Here is a 15,830-nt window from a genome sequence, read left to right on the forward strand (position 1 = left end):
AGAGCCTGAAGCCCACCATGCCAGGATGACTTATATCATTTTTTTTGTTTTTCAAAACATTACACTTCTTAATATAATAACCCCCTTTTATATATCTTGTTATACCAATGAAGAAGGACAGATCTTTCATTTGACTGCTGTGTGAGAAAGCGTAGATCATTTTATGCTGTAACAACGATGCCATCGGCACATCGTTTTCTTCTTCTTCTCATGAGAGACTCAAAGGAAAGAATAGTTGTTAACAATAAAACTGTGAATTTATTCTCTCTCTCTCTCTCTCTCTCTCTCTCTCTCTCTCTCTCCCTCGATCTATCCCTTTCTCTCTCTATCTCCTTTATTCTGATTCCTCGACCAATCAACTTTCCTCAGACCCTTTTTAACATCCAGATTGCTTCCCTGCCAGGGCCCAAAACCATCCATCTCTCTCCGTCCGTAGTTAGCCAGACGCCCAATCAGTGTGTGCCTGCCTCGTATCGCCGCTAATGCCAAGCGTGGTAAATTGGCTCAGCGCTGCTAAATGCGTCCTCAGCCTTTGGAGGAGTCGGCTGTGCAGATAATGAGCGGCTAGCTAACTTTGGTCCATCAGTGTCTGCTAGAGCCTGCTGGGAAACACATATGCCTCTGTTAATTGTGAAGAGGGGAGTTAGCCCTCTAGCCAGTGTTACAGCAAGGTAGAAAATGTGCAATTTGTTCAGAGCAAACAGGGGGAACATTTACAAGCAGCTTCCGCTGTTGCTTGTCTCCACACGCTTCCCTGCACTCGGACAGTTTTCAATTGTTAGAAAAATCCTGTCCTGTCTGAAAAATCACAACATTTTTTGACTTAATTTAATTCTTTCAGAAAGAGAAGGAGCATCTCGAAGAGTAATGCTTAAGATTACGTTTCCCTTTTCACTATTATTGTTAATGGTTTATACTTTACATCCATGTTCTCTTAACAGAAATTTAGATTTATCACACAAGTTTTTTTTAGATAGGGAGTGGATAGGGTAATAACCAGTGAGTCGGATTCGAACCCGGGTCCCTTTGGGCGTTCAGTCCCATTTGTGGTCGGGGTTGCAGACATTTGATTTGATTTGATTTGTAACATAAACAAACTCCACATTGATATCATTGACTTTGTACACCTTAGGCTTGTGGAGCTGCAGGTCATCTCACCTCTGCTGACCCAGCTCTTTTGGGTGGCCTTCTGTGCACTAACTCTACAGCTTGGCACTGAGGCAGCTCCTTCACCTCGAGTCTCTTGATGGCCATCTTTCTTTTTCCCCTCCACCTCCTTCTTTCTTCTCTTCGCAGTCTAACTCTGTCTCTCTCATCATCCGTCTCCTCCTTTCCTTCTCTCTCTCGTGGTCTCTCAGGCCCATGTTCTGATCTTGGCTTCATTGTGAAAGGAGCAATTTGTCTTGGACAGTCTGAGGGAGCCTTCAATGACACTCCAACCCTAACTTTGGACAGGCGTTTATTAACTTCCCAGTCCGACCTTGAAGACAGTGTGTGCTTTCCCCTGGAGCGTGTGTGTGTGTGTGTGTGTGTGTGTGTGTGTGTGTGTCTGTGAGTGTGTGAGGCCAGAGGGGCTCTCGCCATTGCACACCATCAGGTTGTCGTCTGGTTTGCAATCCTTACACACACCGACCCTCCGGTGATCATTTCATAATTTTCTACCTCTTGAAATCCTCTCACGGGCCGAGTGTGAGTAGAAGTCCTGTCTAGACTGAGAAAAGCCTGAAAAAGGGCTACTTAGCATTCTCTGTGCATTTGCGAGTGACTGAGAAGCGCTCCCCTGCTATTTGATGTGTGTATTTAATTCCAACTTTCCTTTCTGTGAAGCATATCGAGTTTTGCTAGGAAACCTGTCTACGTTTTTATATTGTTTTAAACTTTTCCTGCTACACAGGGGGGATTTGAAAGAGCTGAGGAGTGGAGAGAATTTTGAGTCTGAACACAGTCATGAGGATCTGACCACCCAGAGGTGGAGAACAGAGGAGGTGGAGGGTCACTTGATGCAGGAGCAGAGGAAGAAAGGTCCTGTGGAGGAGGATGATGAGGAGGAGGACCACAGCCTTCCCATCATGCCACAGGAGGCTGGCAGCTCGCAGCAGCTGCAGGAGGAGACGGCGGCAAGGCACCCCAGAAGTGGTCAGAACAGACGTCAGCCTGGCTTGAGTGGAGCATCAGGTGCTGGTCTGAATGGAGATGTGCCCAGGGACGTGGGCGCCCAGCTGAGGTAGAGAATGTGCAGACACTACCTCCTACAGTGTGCTGTTTGTAAGCTGAGGGTGGTAGAGAGTGTCACTTGGCAAAGCAGACCAAAGTGTTTGGATTCAAGTGCGGCCCCGTATCCTTGACACGGCCTGTGGACTGGAGCCAGAACTCCTCTCTGTTGCCCTTTAAGCTCCTCTTTTTCTTTATTTTTCTTTCTTTCTTTCGGTCTTTTTTTTTTTGCTTTCACACTACGGCGGGCCTTGGTCCGCTGGGAAGCCTTGATCTACACACTGCCACCCCCAACGCCCCCCCCCCAGTCACCCCGCATTAAAAACCCAAGCTGGACTAATGCTGCTATGTTTCTGTCAGAAGTCACACTGCGCTTAAGAGGAGGCGCTCTTAGCTCCAGCCCCCCACCCCTCACCCCCCTACTCCCCTCATAAGCAGCCAGTGCCTTTTCACTATTGTGCGTAAATCCTCAAATCTACATGCCCAGATTCTATTTAATTTCACAGCTAGTTGAGCGGCCCCTAATCGCGTTCAGACATTCGGGCTACCCCATTCAAACGTAATAGATGGCAATGGAAATATGGGCGCTTGCCGCTCAAGTTTGATTTATTTGTTTATTTATTTGTTATTTTCTATTCAAACTGTTTGAAGTCTCCAGTGTCACACCGCTGCAAATAATTTGAATTGCCTTTCAAAACAAAGACTCTAGCTGAGGGGATTTGAATATAAACCTAATTGCTTTTGCTCTGTTGTGCTCCCTCTTCCATGTAAATATCATTAAGATAAAACAAATTTTTTCCCCTCTCCTTCGCTCATAATAGAATTACAGAAACATTATTTCCGTTTCCTTTCGCCTCCTGAGCACTCTTTGACTTGTTTCTCTCCTTTAGCTCTGTGACTAATGGACTGACTGAAGAGGAGGCCAAAGCCAGAGCTCAAAGTAGCAGCCCTGGATCCTCTGCGGAGTCCCATGAGGTAATGTATACTCTACGCAATCTGCTGTGGCCAGTTCGAGGTGAATTTCATAATCTTCAGGCTGTCGGTCATGTAGCGGATAGCGAGACATTGGAGATAAAAAGTAGATTTTAAATGACCACTTTGCTGACTGAAGAAACACAGTTCATACCTTGCTTGTTAAGCAAGATTAGCCTCAGTTACCCACAAAAGCACATAGAAAAGCACAGGCATTTCCATGACTTTCAGTGCTAAATTGCTAAAGTGTTATTCTATATGGACAGCAAAGAAGCTATTATTATACAGTTTTTCTGGCCCAGACAAGGACTGCCTCTAATATCCCCAGCTTATCTGTTGGTGGCCTCCCTGCCGTTAACATCCAGTGGGTAGGTTTGGAAGTCAAGAATTCCCTGATCTTCCTCACTCCATTACAGTAAATCTCAGAGTCTCCCGCAGGCCACATTATTCCGGGATATGTTCCACCACCAGCAGTAGGTAGTTGGTACACTCAAGACCAGGGCCTCCAGGGCCTAAATGCTAATGCTATCCCATTCCATGCTCAGTCCCATCCTATGGCTCGCACCCTGCACAGGCTGAGCTGAACCAGATTACAGAGGGAGAGGGAGGACCTGGCATGTCATGTGACTGAAGACTAATGAGCTGTCCACGATGCCTTGTTTTATCTCTCTCTGCATAAATGCAACATGTTTAGACCTGCAGGGCTTCTTGTCATGAAATAAGGATGATGCTTCGCTCCCCCTAACCACACAAGGAGGGGGCATAAGCTCACCGGGTCCCCCACCACTTGCGCATCTCATTTTCTTCATGATATTGGCTCCTGTTGCATGTACCTTTTGTCAGGAAAAAAAAACACAAACTAAATTTCACTTGATATTCAAATAGCGTGTCGATGCATGTTTGCTGCTTCCATCAAAGCATATAATACGAATGGTGTTCCCAGGCCTACTCTTTCTTGAGGGGTTGAGGTTGATGTAATATGGATTTGTATTGAACATAAAGGCTTTCTTTCAGTTTACTGCTCTTATCTTCTCTTTTACTATGCATATATCTTAGGCACACCACAGTATTCAGAGTAGGCTCTGCTCACTCGAAATGGAGATGCAGCAGGCTCAGTAAACAGATATTCTCACAGTTGTAAACACTGGAGACGGATCTGGAGAACTGGCAATTTATAACTTATGTCCGCCTACAATCTAGTTTTATCACTGTTCAGTGGTGTGGAGATTGCACCCTAAAAGAGCTTTTACTCGTAATTTCAGTCTCTGTGTTTGTATCTGTGTTTGTTTGTTTCTGTTGGAGTTTGTGTGTGTTTCAACCTAGTGAATTCTGCCATTCCAACATATGTTTTTTAATTTTAAGATATCTCTCTCTCTCTCTGTCTCTCTTTCTCCCAATCTCACACGTTTCCTCTCTCTGTCACCCAGCCTGTCCCCATCCATGCCTCAGATGGCTTGTCCTCATTCCCTCCTCCCCAGGACCTGGTAGATGAGCTGGAGGAGAAGGGAGGTGGTGGAGGGTGCACTTCTGAGCAAGAGGCCCCTCTCCCTCCCCCCTCACCTGTGAGAAGGATCGGACCTGCCGCAGACCATCAGATATGGGAAGAAGTGTCTCAGACGCCCTCCTCTTCCTCCTCCTCCTCCTCTTCTCTCCACTCACCAGCGTCCTCCTCCTCACCAGAACAACAGAAGCAGCAGGACTCGCCTCATCATAAATCAGCAGCGGGGGCTCAGGCGTCGTCAGTGGAGGCGTCGGTGCCGGGGGGAGGCTGGCTATGGCATGCCGGGCGGGAGCCCAGCGCCCTGACACCAGCTGATGGATCTGGATCGGGCACGGCAGGGCCGGAAGGGGCCCCTAACGAGCGCGTGGGCCCCCAGCCCAACGGACGGCGTGTCCCCCTCTTGCTGGCCGGTGGCTCTGGAGGGACCTCGTTAGTGAGCGAGTCGCTCGGCAACCCGTCAGAAGACGGTGAGTCCAAGGGAGGGGGAGAGGCTCTGTCTCTCCCACCGGCGAGCACTCCTCCTCCTCCTCCTGCTCTATTTGCCGAACCCCTCGCAGTGCCGAGGTGGGAGCCTGCAGACAAGCTCGCCGTCAAGGTCCAATTTAACCACGGCGCCATCTCTGCGCTGTCTGTGGAGAGCTCCCAGGCGCCGCAGAGAGCGGTCCAATCCCACACAGACGAATCGGGCTCCGATTCCTACCCCGACTCCAGCTCTGGTGATGCTCCGGGGGGTGTGGTGAGCTGGGTGTCTTGCATGCTGAACAACGCGGGTCGACACCTGCGCAACCCCCCAGGCCTCCTGCAGCAGGCACCCAGCCTGGGCGGGCTCTACACGCAGGTGTGCTCACTGGTCAACGAAGTGCCCTTCCTGCAGCAGCTCAAACTGGAACTCACCTTGAGTCCTTGTGCCACTCCAGTGGAGGCCAGAGACCTCGGCCAGCTCCGGGCCCCAGGCAGAATCACAGAGCTCCTGTCCCCACAAGATATGGACACCCACAGTCTGAAGCTGTCGGTGCCACGTAAGCTGGGGGCATTTAAGGAATTGCTGCCCCCGCTGGACCAGAGCATGGGGTTGGAGCAGGGGCTGTGCGATAACCAGGGCCTGCTGTCTGAGATTGGGTCACCACAGACATGCCACACAGCCAGGGAGAAAGGCCTAGCCAGGTACACTGATGATGATGATGATGCTGCACAGAGACTTAAGCCACAAGGCCCCTCAGGTCTTACTCACGGTGGAGATTCTGCAGTTCTGCACGATTCATTGTCTGGGACTTCAGAAGACACAGCACGGACGCTGAGCTACACAATGTTCCCTTCCGGTACGTCAGTGCAGGTGTGGACCCAGAGGCTGGTGAACTTCCCTCCTCACCTGAGGCAGCTGCAGTCTCTCCCCATGGCCAGCCTGCTGCCCTGTCTGCTCAATGTGCTGCCGGATGGGGCTCTGGCCACTCAGCGGCCCCTGGCCCTCTGCTGGCTCTGCGTCGCCACCTGCTCCCATCCGGAGCCCCTTCCCGCTCTCGCCCTCCTCCTGGAGTCAGCCCTCTACACCCTCACAGCCGACCCTCAGTGCGGCCAGGCTTCCAGCTCCATCCACCAGCCACATCGCCTTGGTGTCTTCCACCACCTACCCCTTCTCCAGGTGAAGGAGATACACGTGGGCTTCGCAGGCCAGAGTGTCAGGCTGATGGGCAGCACGTCCAGCAGCGTCGTGACCCTCTACACCCACAGTCCAGCGCTGACCCAGGACCTGTGCCGCTGTCTGCTGTCTGCGCTGCACCACGGGGAGCCCGGCCTGGACGACCACCCTCTGCTGACCGGAGACCTGCAGCGGCAGGCGCTGGACTGGGCCTCACCGGCCGCTCCCGACCTGCTGCTGGCCGCTGGGCTGCGTCTCAGCAGCAGCTTTCAGAAGAGCCTGGCGCAGCTGGTGTGCCTGCTGCACGGCAACATGGAGGGCCTGCGGCCAACGCTGGCACAGGTGGTAGTGCTTCTCTACGCCGCCGTCCACGTAGAGCGGCAGACCGGATCCAACTCTGACAACTTTGGTGCCGACCCGTCGAGGGAGAAGGGTGGGTGCGCCATGGCTCAGTTCTTCCTGACAGACACCCATCTGGGGCTGCTCCAGGAGGACGCGGTCTTCTACCCGCCGCCACGCTCCCTGACTCTGGCGCCCAGCCGTGCTCAGTTCAGCCTGGACCAGCTGCGGCGCCGTGAGGATGTGCGCTGTGTGCTGGTCAAGGACGCCACACGGCTGGAGGTGGTGCTGAAGCGACAGGTGGCGATGCCTGGGGACGGGGGTCACAGGGATCAGCCACAGCGCGGATGCCAAGGCAATGGCGCCAGAGCTGACCCGTGTTCTCATCCGTCTCAGCGGTCTGAGGTGTGGAAATTAACTTTCGGCGACACCACCGAGGCCTCCTCACTGATTAATTACTTGTCAAACATCTGATCAGGGAGCTCAGAGCCAAAATAATTAAGAGTTCAGCCAGAGGAATCCACCTCGGAGATTGAGCTGAAGCTTGAGCACATTCATGTCAAAATGGAAACCACCTAATTTATTCTGGTTCTGCAAACTCCCATATTTATAATGTGAATTATACAATTCACAAAGTTTATATATAAGACATTATTTGTGCAGTCTGTGTACTTCATAAGGGAAGGGTCTGTTGAGCGCACTTGTTGTTTGGAAAAACTGTCTGTGAATTATTCATTTTAGGCCTATGAAGGTAACTTTTATTGTACAAAATGGCTGCTAATGACTGGTGTCCTCTTCAGCCCTCTACAAAAACCCAAAGCCAATTTGCATTTAAGCCAAATGGCTCCAGTTAAGTCAGTGAATGTTCATGCACTTGTTTCAGTGTACGTATAAACAGTATGCAGAACACCCATGATAATTATCCACAAACAAATGTCGAACAGATGTTGTCACTCCATGTCGCACCATCTTTATTGATTTTCTCTGTTTAGTCCAGACTTGTTTGTTGTTGTTTTCACAGGTGTCAAAGTCACTAATTGTCGTATTTTTGTCTTATGTTTTTGTCTGTTTTAAAATAATAAGTATCATGATAATAAAAGGGTAAACTGTGAATGCTATTCAAGATATACATTTTTTCCACGACCAAGAAACACAAACTTTGAGGACCGTTGGCTCAGTGCCCATACATTTGTTATTCATTTTAATTCTCCAATTTGAACCGTTTTGTGTTTACCTATCACCTTTTACCCTAGTCTTCCCTGACTGTTCAGTTTTACAAGTGATCCTATTTTTTTCATTTGGGGTTTTAATACATCTGGGGAAGGGTAGTTCTGCAATTTTCAGTCTCACCCTGCTTATTGTTAAATCTATAATTTAATGATTTTGAATTTATATGTACTTCCTATTTTTCATCTTGAGTGAAAGAAAAGAGTGAATAAACCATTTTATTATATCCTGAGTGGAGTTATACCAGATGTATTATCATCCTTTTAAAAGGTAACTTGGGTTAAAAAGTTTTGTTAGGTTAAAAATGTTTTAATCTCCCTCTCATTTCTACCTTCTGATCAACTTTTCTCTCCACCCCTACATTCTCTCTCTCTCTCTCAAACACACACACTTAAGGCTTTCTCTCTCTCTCTCTCAAACACACACACTTAAGGCTTTCTCTCTGTCTGTGAGGTTAGTGTTGGCAGGCGAGTGTCTCCTAGGACCCCATGCAGACTGCCTGAAGGGCCTGCCCATCATCAATATTCTGTCCGCCTTCCTCTCACACTGGTGCAGACCTTGAAGGTCAAGGTGAGGCTTTGCCGGTGCTCCTCTTCCAGGTGCTACAGCCCCCATACCCCCCCCCCCACGCCCCCTCACACACACACACACACACACACACACACAGACACAGTTGATAATGTGTTTTCCCTTTCATTCCCAGCCCTGCTAACCGCTCACATGGCAGGTGCTGATGATGGGGAGCTGGGGTCAGCCTGCTCACTGCCCAGCCATCACCCCCTCCCCATACTGGGCCCGGGTGCTGGGCTGTAAGCTCACAGATGCAGGGCTGAGGGGGTTGGAAGGCCACTTTTTCAGCGCTTATCTGGAGTGAATGCAACCATCCAGCGGAGAAAATTGCAGGATGGGTGAGTTTCGTGCAATCAGTCTCCTTAGCCAGAGCTGCAAAAAGGAGAGAGAGAGAGAGAGAGAGAGAGAGAGAGAGAGAGAGAGAGAGAGAGAGAGAGAGAGAGAGAGAGAGAGAGAGAGAGAGAGAGAGAGAGAGAGAGAGAGAGAGAGAGAGAGAGAGAGAACCTTTCAGAGTTTGAAAAAAAAAGATCTGTATGATTCAGCAAGGGGAAGAGATTTGCCAGGTGAAAGGATCTCTTTCTTGCAGCCTTATTCTCTCTGGCAGTTAAGAAATTCAATTAGCCTTCACACCAACGAGCTGTGAACTGTCATCTAATGCTTATCAATGAAAAACCAAAAGGGGGGTAAGGCAATCATATCTTAATTTTGCGCTTTAAGACAGGGCAGATACCCTTGTGTGCCCGCAGAGATTAGCCTAATGCTTTCATTTTTCCCATCACTTCACTTTTGAATCTTTGAACTTCCGCCAGGGGAAGTCATTTGCAAATATTTCCCCAGTCTGTGAAAGGTTAGCCGGGAAGATGGAGAGCAAGACACTCTAGCCTCTGAGAGATAAGACCATAAACTGATGCCATAATTGAAAACATGGGGAGGGTTCATTTATGCTCAACTGCAAGTCTTCATCTCACATGTTCTTTATTGAGGACATAAAACAAAGTTGTGATCTTTTTTATGTTGGCACAGATGATCACGAGGCCTAACCCTTTCATGAGATGGCTCTGTTCCGACTCAGACTCTTATTGAAAACATCGACCACATCTCTGTTTTGATTTGCTTCATCATTAGAAATCTGACACCTGAATGAAAAAAAAGTTTGTCAAAGATAAGTACGACTCATTCATTCAAGCTCAGTAACTCTAGATTTGATGATTCATGATGGATAGTCAACAAATTGTTAACGGCCGTTTGACAGATATTCCACAAACTTTCGGCAAACTCATCATTTTAGCCCCAGCCAAGCTGTCAACGGCCTGTCAGCTGTCAACTGAACCCATCCTAGCCTAACACTAACACTAGCTCCAAAATCAATGTCAATATATATTACATCAAGACAGAAAAATGTGACATATATTCCTGTTAGTTTACCACATACAAATAGTTTAGAATAGGATGAGGACTTTTTGAGCTTGGCCTTTCAAAGGCAAAAGAACAAAAGACAGATATTATCCCTGAGCTTTAATTCGGTGCTTCTCATTTCTTCACTCATTCCCTGTGTTGATAATGATCAATCCTATCATTTTGAACAGCGCAGGTTGTGTCGTAAAACACAGTCCCAACTGTGCCAGTCATCATCAGTTGTCTGTGATGACTTATCTCAATGACGACCCTCTAATCAGTAGACACCAGTCTTTGTTCTCTGTGAAATAAATCTTCCTTATCTGTCCCAGTCAGTAACCCATCAACTGAAATGCATCTCCACACTTTTAATTGAGTCCAAAGTGATCTCTCTATCTCTCGGAGATGATGAGACTCAGACAAACACAAAGAGCTTGTGAGATGCTTTGAGCAGCATTGTCACTGATGAGTTCAACCTTTACCACACCATGCCTTGCGAGCTGAAATTAAATCCAGACTTTCATAATAGATGAAACATTTTAGTGATGGCACACGAGGGAGGCTCAAATATGAAGCCTGTTCAGTTTTTTTTAAATAACACCTAAAAGGGTGCCTGCTCGCTCGCTCAAAGCCGAGGCAGGAAAAATGCTTCTGCCTGTGTGCATCACCAGTGCTGTTTTTTCTGCTTTTATGAGTGTTTTTCCTCCCCTCCGTCTTCCATACATCACTTCATAAGCTCGGCAGTAATGAGCAGCATCTATAAAGGATGTGAACTCCTCTCGGTGCACACAGCTATTCAGGTTACCCTATAATGACACCCGAGGATCAGAGAGCCTGACACCCCAGCGCAGTGCAGTGCAGTGCTTGTAATTATGACTTTACTATGGCTGCCATTCTAAGCGCGGTTTCAGCAGGGGCAGAAGGAACCAGATTCCCCAGTTCACGCTCACACAGCTGATAAAAGCCCGTTGCATCAGAGGACACATTAAGCTGCCTCTGATTTGTTGAGGTGGATTTCATCTTCTCTTTCAGGTAGAGCAAGGTCTGAGTCCTACACCTGCAAGACGGAGTGCATTACATATCAGACTGAAAACAAGCGATAATGTTCCTCTTTCTCTTTTAGCTTAAAAGACTGACTACGGCATAGTTAAAGCTGTTGTGAGCAATGAAAGTAGAGGAGGGGTAAATATTATTCATGGAAATGTTACAAATCAGATGCTGAATCTTACTTTAAAATATGGCAGGGATAAAGTGCACCAACATGCACTATTCACATGACCATTAATACCCTAGGAAATGACAGTGCGGCAAACTACACCTAATGTACTGTCAGGTCTTTTAAAGTGCTTCTATGCGCCAGTATAATGTATCTAAAGGGCAACACATGAATGATATCACAGACAAAATGGAAATGACTCCTCTTATGCAGAAGGTCGTAAAAAAAAGGATGGCATGGGTAGCTTCAGTGTCCTTAATTCAGACAGGCAGACCCGTCTTTCTCAAAAAACCTGACACTTCCTTATCTTCCCAGCGCAGCCCGGGTTTGTAGGGATATGTTCTCTTTTTAACACACATCACACTCCGGGCCAGTATTCAGCAGGAGCTGTACAGGGGGAGTGGTGGGGTTCCGAAGGGACCTGTGCTAGGGACCTACGGGGATCTGTCTCTCAGGTTTCCATCCACCCCTCTGAACTCCATAATACAGCACCATCAATCACGGACCAGGACCCCGTCTTTATTTCTAATGGCACATCTCCTGGGCTCATATGTTTTATCCATTAGAGTAATGTCTGATTCACAGAGATTCTGAATATTTTTGCATTTTTTTATCCGACATATTTTATTAGGCAAATGCTAGATTGCGTCTCATGGTACCTGTGTAATTCAGAAAGCAGAATAACTTCAGGAACTTTCCATCATTAATATGAGATGTTAATATTTTCACTGACATAACGCTGGTTTATTAGCATTATTCCCATTTGTATCACAGCCAAAGTCACTTTATTGCCTTGCGTGGGAATTAGCAGCACTTAAAATACTGGTATAATTGCTTAACAATATGTGTTTCGTAAGTTTTGTTAAAATTGAGTTGTGATATTGAACTCCTCCACTGAATGCTTGTTTTAAGATGCCTTAAATTGACAAACATCTCTTTTTTTGCTAAAAAAAAAGCTGTTATGTGCCTGAGTAGTTTTCTTGTAAAGGGCAGTGTTAACAATATGGTTCCCAGAACAGTAATCTCTTCTGCTCTATCAACTCACTACAGATGTGAGTGTGTGTGTGTGTGTGTGTGTGTGTGTGTGTGTGTGTGTGTGTGTGTGTGTGTGTGTTTGCATATACACAAACTCATGTGTGACCATATCTGCCAACTTTTCCCACTGGAGTCTGAGTCATTGTGCCAAGGGCAGTGTCTGGAGTGTTACAGTAACCTGTCAAATGCACTCCACTCAAAGCAAGGCACAAACACTTTTTTTGCTTAATTTAGTTTTTTCACTTTTCTTTTCATTCTTTTCGGTCGAACGCAACCCAATCCTTTTTAACCTCCTCATTCAGTGTCCTTTAATGAAGCCCAATCTGTTGTGATAGAGGCACTTTTTTTTATCAAGGGCTCTGATGGAATTTGTCAAGGGTGAGCCTCAAACACACAATGGCACTCAGAATGTCAGCAGCCAGCGTCTTTGAGCCGAGCTCATTTGTGAATGTCTGTCCTGGGGCCAGAGGAATCTCAATGCCCTTTAGAGAGATGATGATGTCACACAGTGTCATTCTCAAATTGGAATAGTCATTCCTCATCCTCCTCCTCCGCCCCCCTTCTCCTCCTCAGTTTTTAGGACCTCAAGTTACATTAGCATTTCGCTGGAACCGCGAGACATTTTGCCACTCTGAATTCTGACAGATTTCACAAGCTCATTTTTACTCTTGCCCCAGGGGAAGAGACACAGCTCTCCATCTGTTGACTGAGGCGAGTGCATCCGTTAAAAAAAAAAAGTTATTTCTGCCATTGCTATTCAGAATACCCTTGTGGTTTTACCGAGAAAATTATGCGAGGATTGTATCTGATTTACGTCTTCGAGACCCAAATAATTAATCACCAAAACACCACAGGCTTGTGGATCTGAAGTTTTCTTGGAAATTCCAAACCATTCATTCTGTCCTGGATACAATCATTGAGTAGGTTTCCTTGCAGGAGAATCAAGGTTTTGCAATATTCAGTTCCAGACACATTCTTGTCATCACACTATAGTACACACACACACACACAAACACGGCTGCCTTATATGTTTGTGCTCATCAGGTGATCTATCTGCCCTTTGACATTTACAGCCCCTGATGGTCTACACAAGACAGATGATGATATTTTAGTCACCGAAGCCCCTGTCAGCCACCGAAAAAAAGAAAGTGAGGGAGATAGAAGGAATGGAGCAGAGAGATACATTAGCCTTGTATCTGCCCTGGCATGTGTACAGCATCACTTCATCCTGAGATGATGGAGCTTCCATATTGCACTGTGTGTCTGTCAAAGACAGGCATGCAGCTTCCAGATGCAGACTGTGTCCGTCTGCTTAATTTAAAACTGTCTCTTGTGGACTTTTTGTTCCTCCAGCAGCTGGGCCTAAACGCTGCAGTTCATTACAAGGCGAATGATCGTGTCTTCGCTGTGCAGTGCTGATTTCAATCTCTGGTCAATGGGGTGCTATTAATTAAGATTGCGAAGCTTTACACCAGAATAGTAAGATTTGTCTCCATTTTTGCCACTTTAGCACCTTCCTTTATGAAACGACTCATCGATTAGATGGTATTTCTGAGGGCGTAAGCACAAAGTTAATTGTCTGCTCTCTGAGTTGTTGAAGGCCCCTGCCACCCTAATGAGGCCCAGTGAACACTGCACACATCTCATGTCTCATGTGCATTCCAAAGCAGCTCACCCCAGAAACGATATCAGAACACTGGGAAATGAACCGACTCTCAGCCTCTTGCTTCATCCTAATCCTCTATAGTGAGAAACTTCCACATGTTCATTAGGTGAAGTTTTAAGAACTGGCTGGTAACCATTAAAGCAACATAATGCAACAATTTGGCACTTTCCGAGGTAAGTTTTTATATACTAGTTTTGGTATCATCTTCCAATTTATTTCGATGTGATATGGTCACATGAAGGACAGATAAGCATACCTCTCGTTCCCACTAGCTGTCTAGGCGATGCACTAAGTAGCTCTGTGGACGAAACACCCCTCGAAAATGCACAAAGTTAGCTATCGCCAAAAGACAGCATGTAGGATAATAGCAAGCTTTTATGAGTGCCATCTGTGCCATTGTTGGTGTTTGCAAAGTTTAAGGTTTTAGGGAGGAAACTCAGACCAAAACTCCTCACTGCAAAGCCTCCCCCTCCTCCATCTCGTCACTGTGAGTCTGCACGACTCATAAATACTACTGTCTCTGGCTACGAGAATATAGTCTACCAAGGCCCTGGTGAGTTCTGCCTGCCTCTCCCCAAAGACACGATGCCCCCTACTATTTACAACACACTTTCAGACAATCAGGACAAGGTTGTTTTCCGAAGCCCCGCCACATTTTCCCTCTTTTTACGGGCAGAGGGACAGAGCTGCGGCACTTCTTGAATGCTGATGCAGTGGAAGACTCCTCTCCCCTCTTCTCTCTCCTCCAGCTTGCCCTGAGCCTCCAGCTCCAGCATGAAGGCACTCATCATGGCGCAGAAGTTAAATGTGACTGCAGGCGTCTCTCTGTTATGAATTGCACAGGAAAAGGCATAATTAGTTTGTCACGGATCTATTCTGCAATAGCAATGTATTCATTGGAGATGCGTTGGGCGAAGATTGCTCTTCTAAAGGATTAATTATCAGCTGTTTGGACTGCGGGTGCCATTAGCACTTGACTTGTTCACTAGAGGAAACCCAATGAAACCCATTGAAGCAACAGCAAACTAGACCAGCTCGTCACCGAACCCACTGATTGTTGTTCTGGGCCGCATCGTCCTCCTGTCTGTGAGATAGATGTAGTCTGTTGAACTCAGACGACCCCAGGACCGTTTCTCAGGTGAAGACATCCAAACTGCCATTATAGTGGAGGAGGGTTAGAAGGCTTCACATCTTCTTGAGAAATCAGGAGACTTCTGCAGTCAGAGAGTTTGCCAATGACGAATGTCCACTGAGAGTGATTGTATGTTACTGAGCAGCTTAAATATTTAACCAAGACAGAATGGGTACAGACTGAGGGGGAAGGGGTGTTTCCAGTAATAACATATTCAATATAAGGGACAAAATGTATGTGACTATGCTGTGGTATTTCAAAACTCAAAGCTTTCACTTTGAGAGATGGTAGGGGATTACCAGGCGGTAAGTTTGATGTCTTTCTGATCCACATTAAAGCTTTTGTCAATTCTTTGTCTGACCAAAAGATGGCTTTGCTGTCTCATCTTGGAAGAGTTCAATGGGGAATTTCATTAAGAACTAGAAAATGCATTTCCTGAAGGAAATACCAGTGCATGAAATGCAAAGGTTAAGAAAGGAAGAAGAAAAGAAAGAAGAGTGAAAGAAGGAAAGAAGAAAGGAAAGAAGAGTGGAAGAAGGAAAGACAAAAGGAAAGAAGAGTGAAGAAAGGAGAGAAGAGTGGAAGAAGGAAAGAAGAAAGGAAAGAAGAGTGAAAGAAGGAAAGAAGAAAAGAAAGAAGAGTGAAGAAAGGAAGGAAGAGTGGAAGAAGGAAAGAAGAAAAGAAAGAAGAGTGAAATAATGAAAGAAGAAAGGAAAGAAGAGTGAAGGAAGGAAAGAAGAGTGGAAGAAGGAAAGAAGAAAAGAAAGAAGAGTGAAAGAAGGAAAGAAGAGTGTAAGAAGGAAAGAAGAGTGAAGAAAGGAAAGAAGAGTGAAGAAAGGAAAGAAAAGTGGAAGAAGGAAAGAAGAGTGGATGAAGGAAAAAAGAAAGGCAAGAAGAGTGGAAGAAGGAAAGCAAAATGGAAGAAGAAAA

Source organism: Sprattus sprattus (genome assembly GCF_963457725.1).
Source record: "Sprattus sprattus genome assembly, chromosome: 12".
Taxonomy (NCBI): domain Eukaryota; kingdom Metazoa; phylum Chordata; class Actinopteri; order Clupeiformes; family Clupeidae; genus Sprattus; species Sprattus sprattus.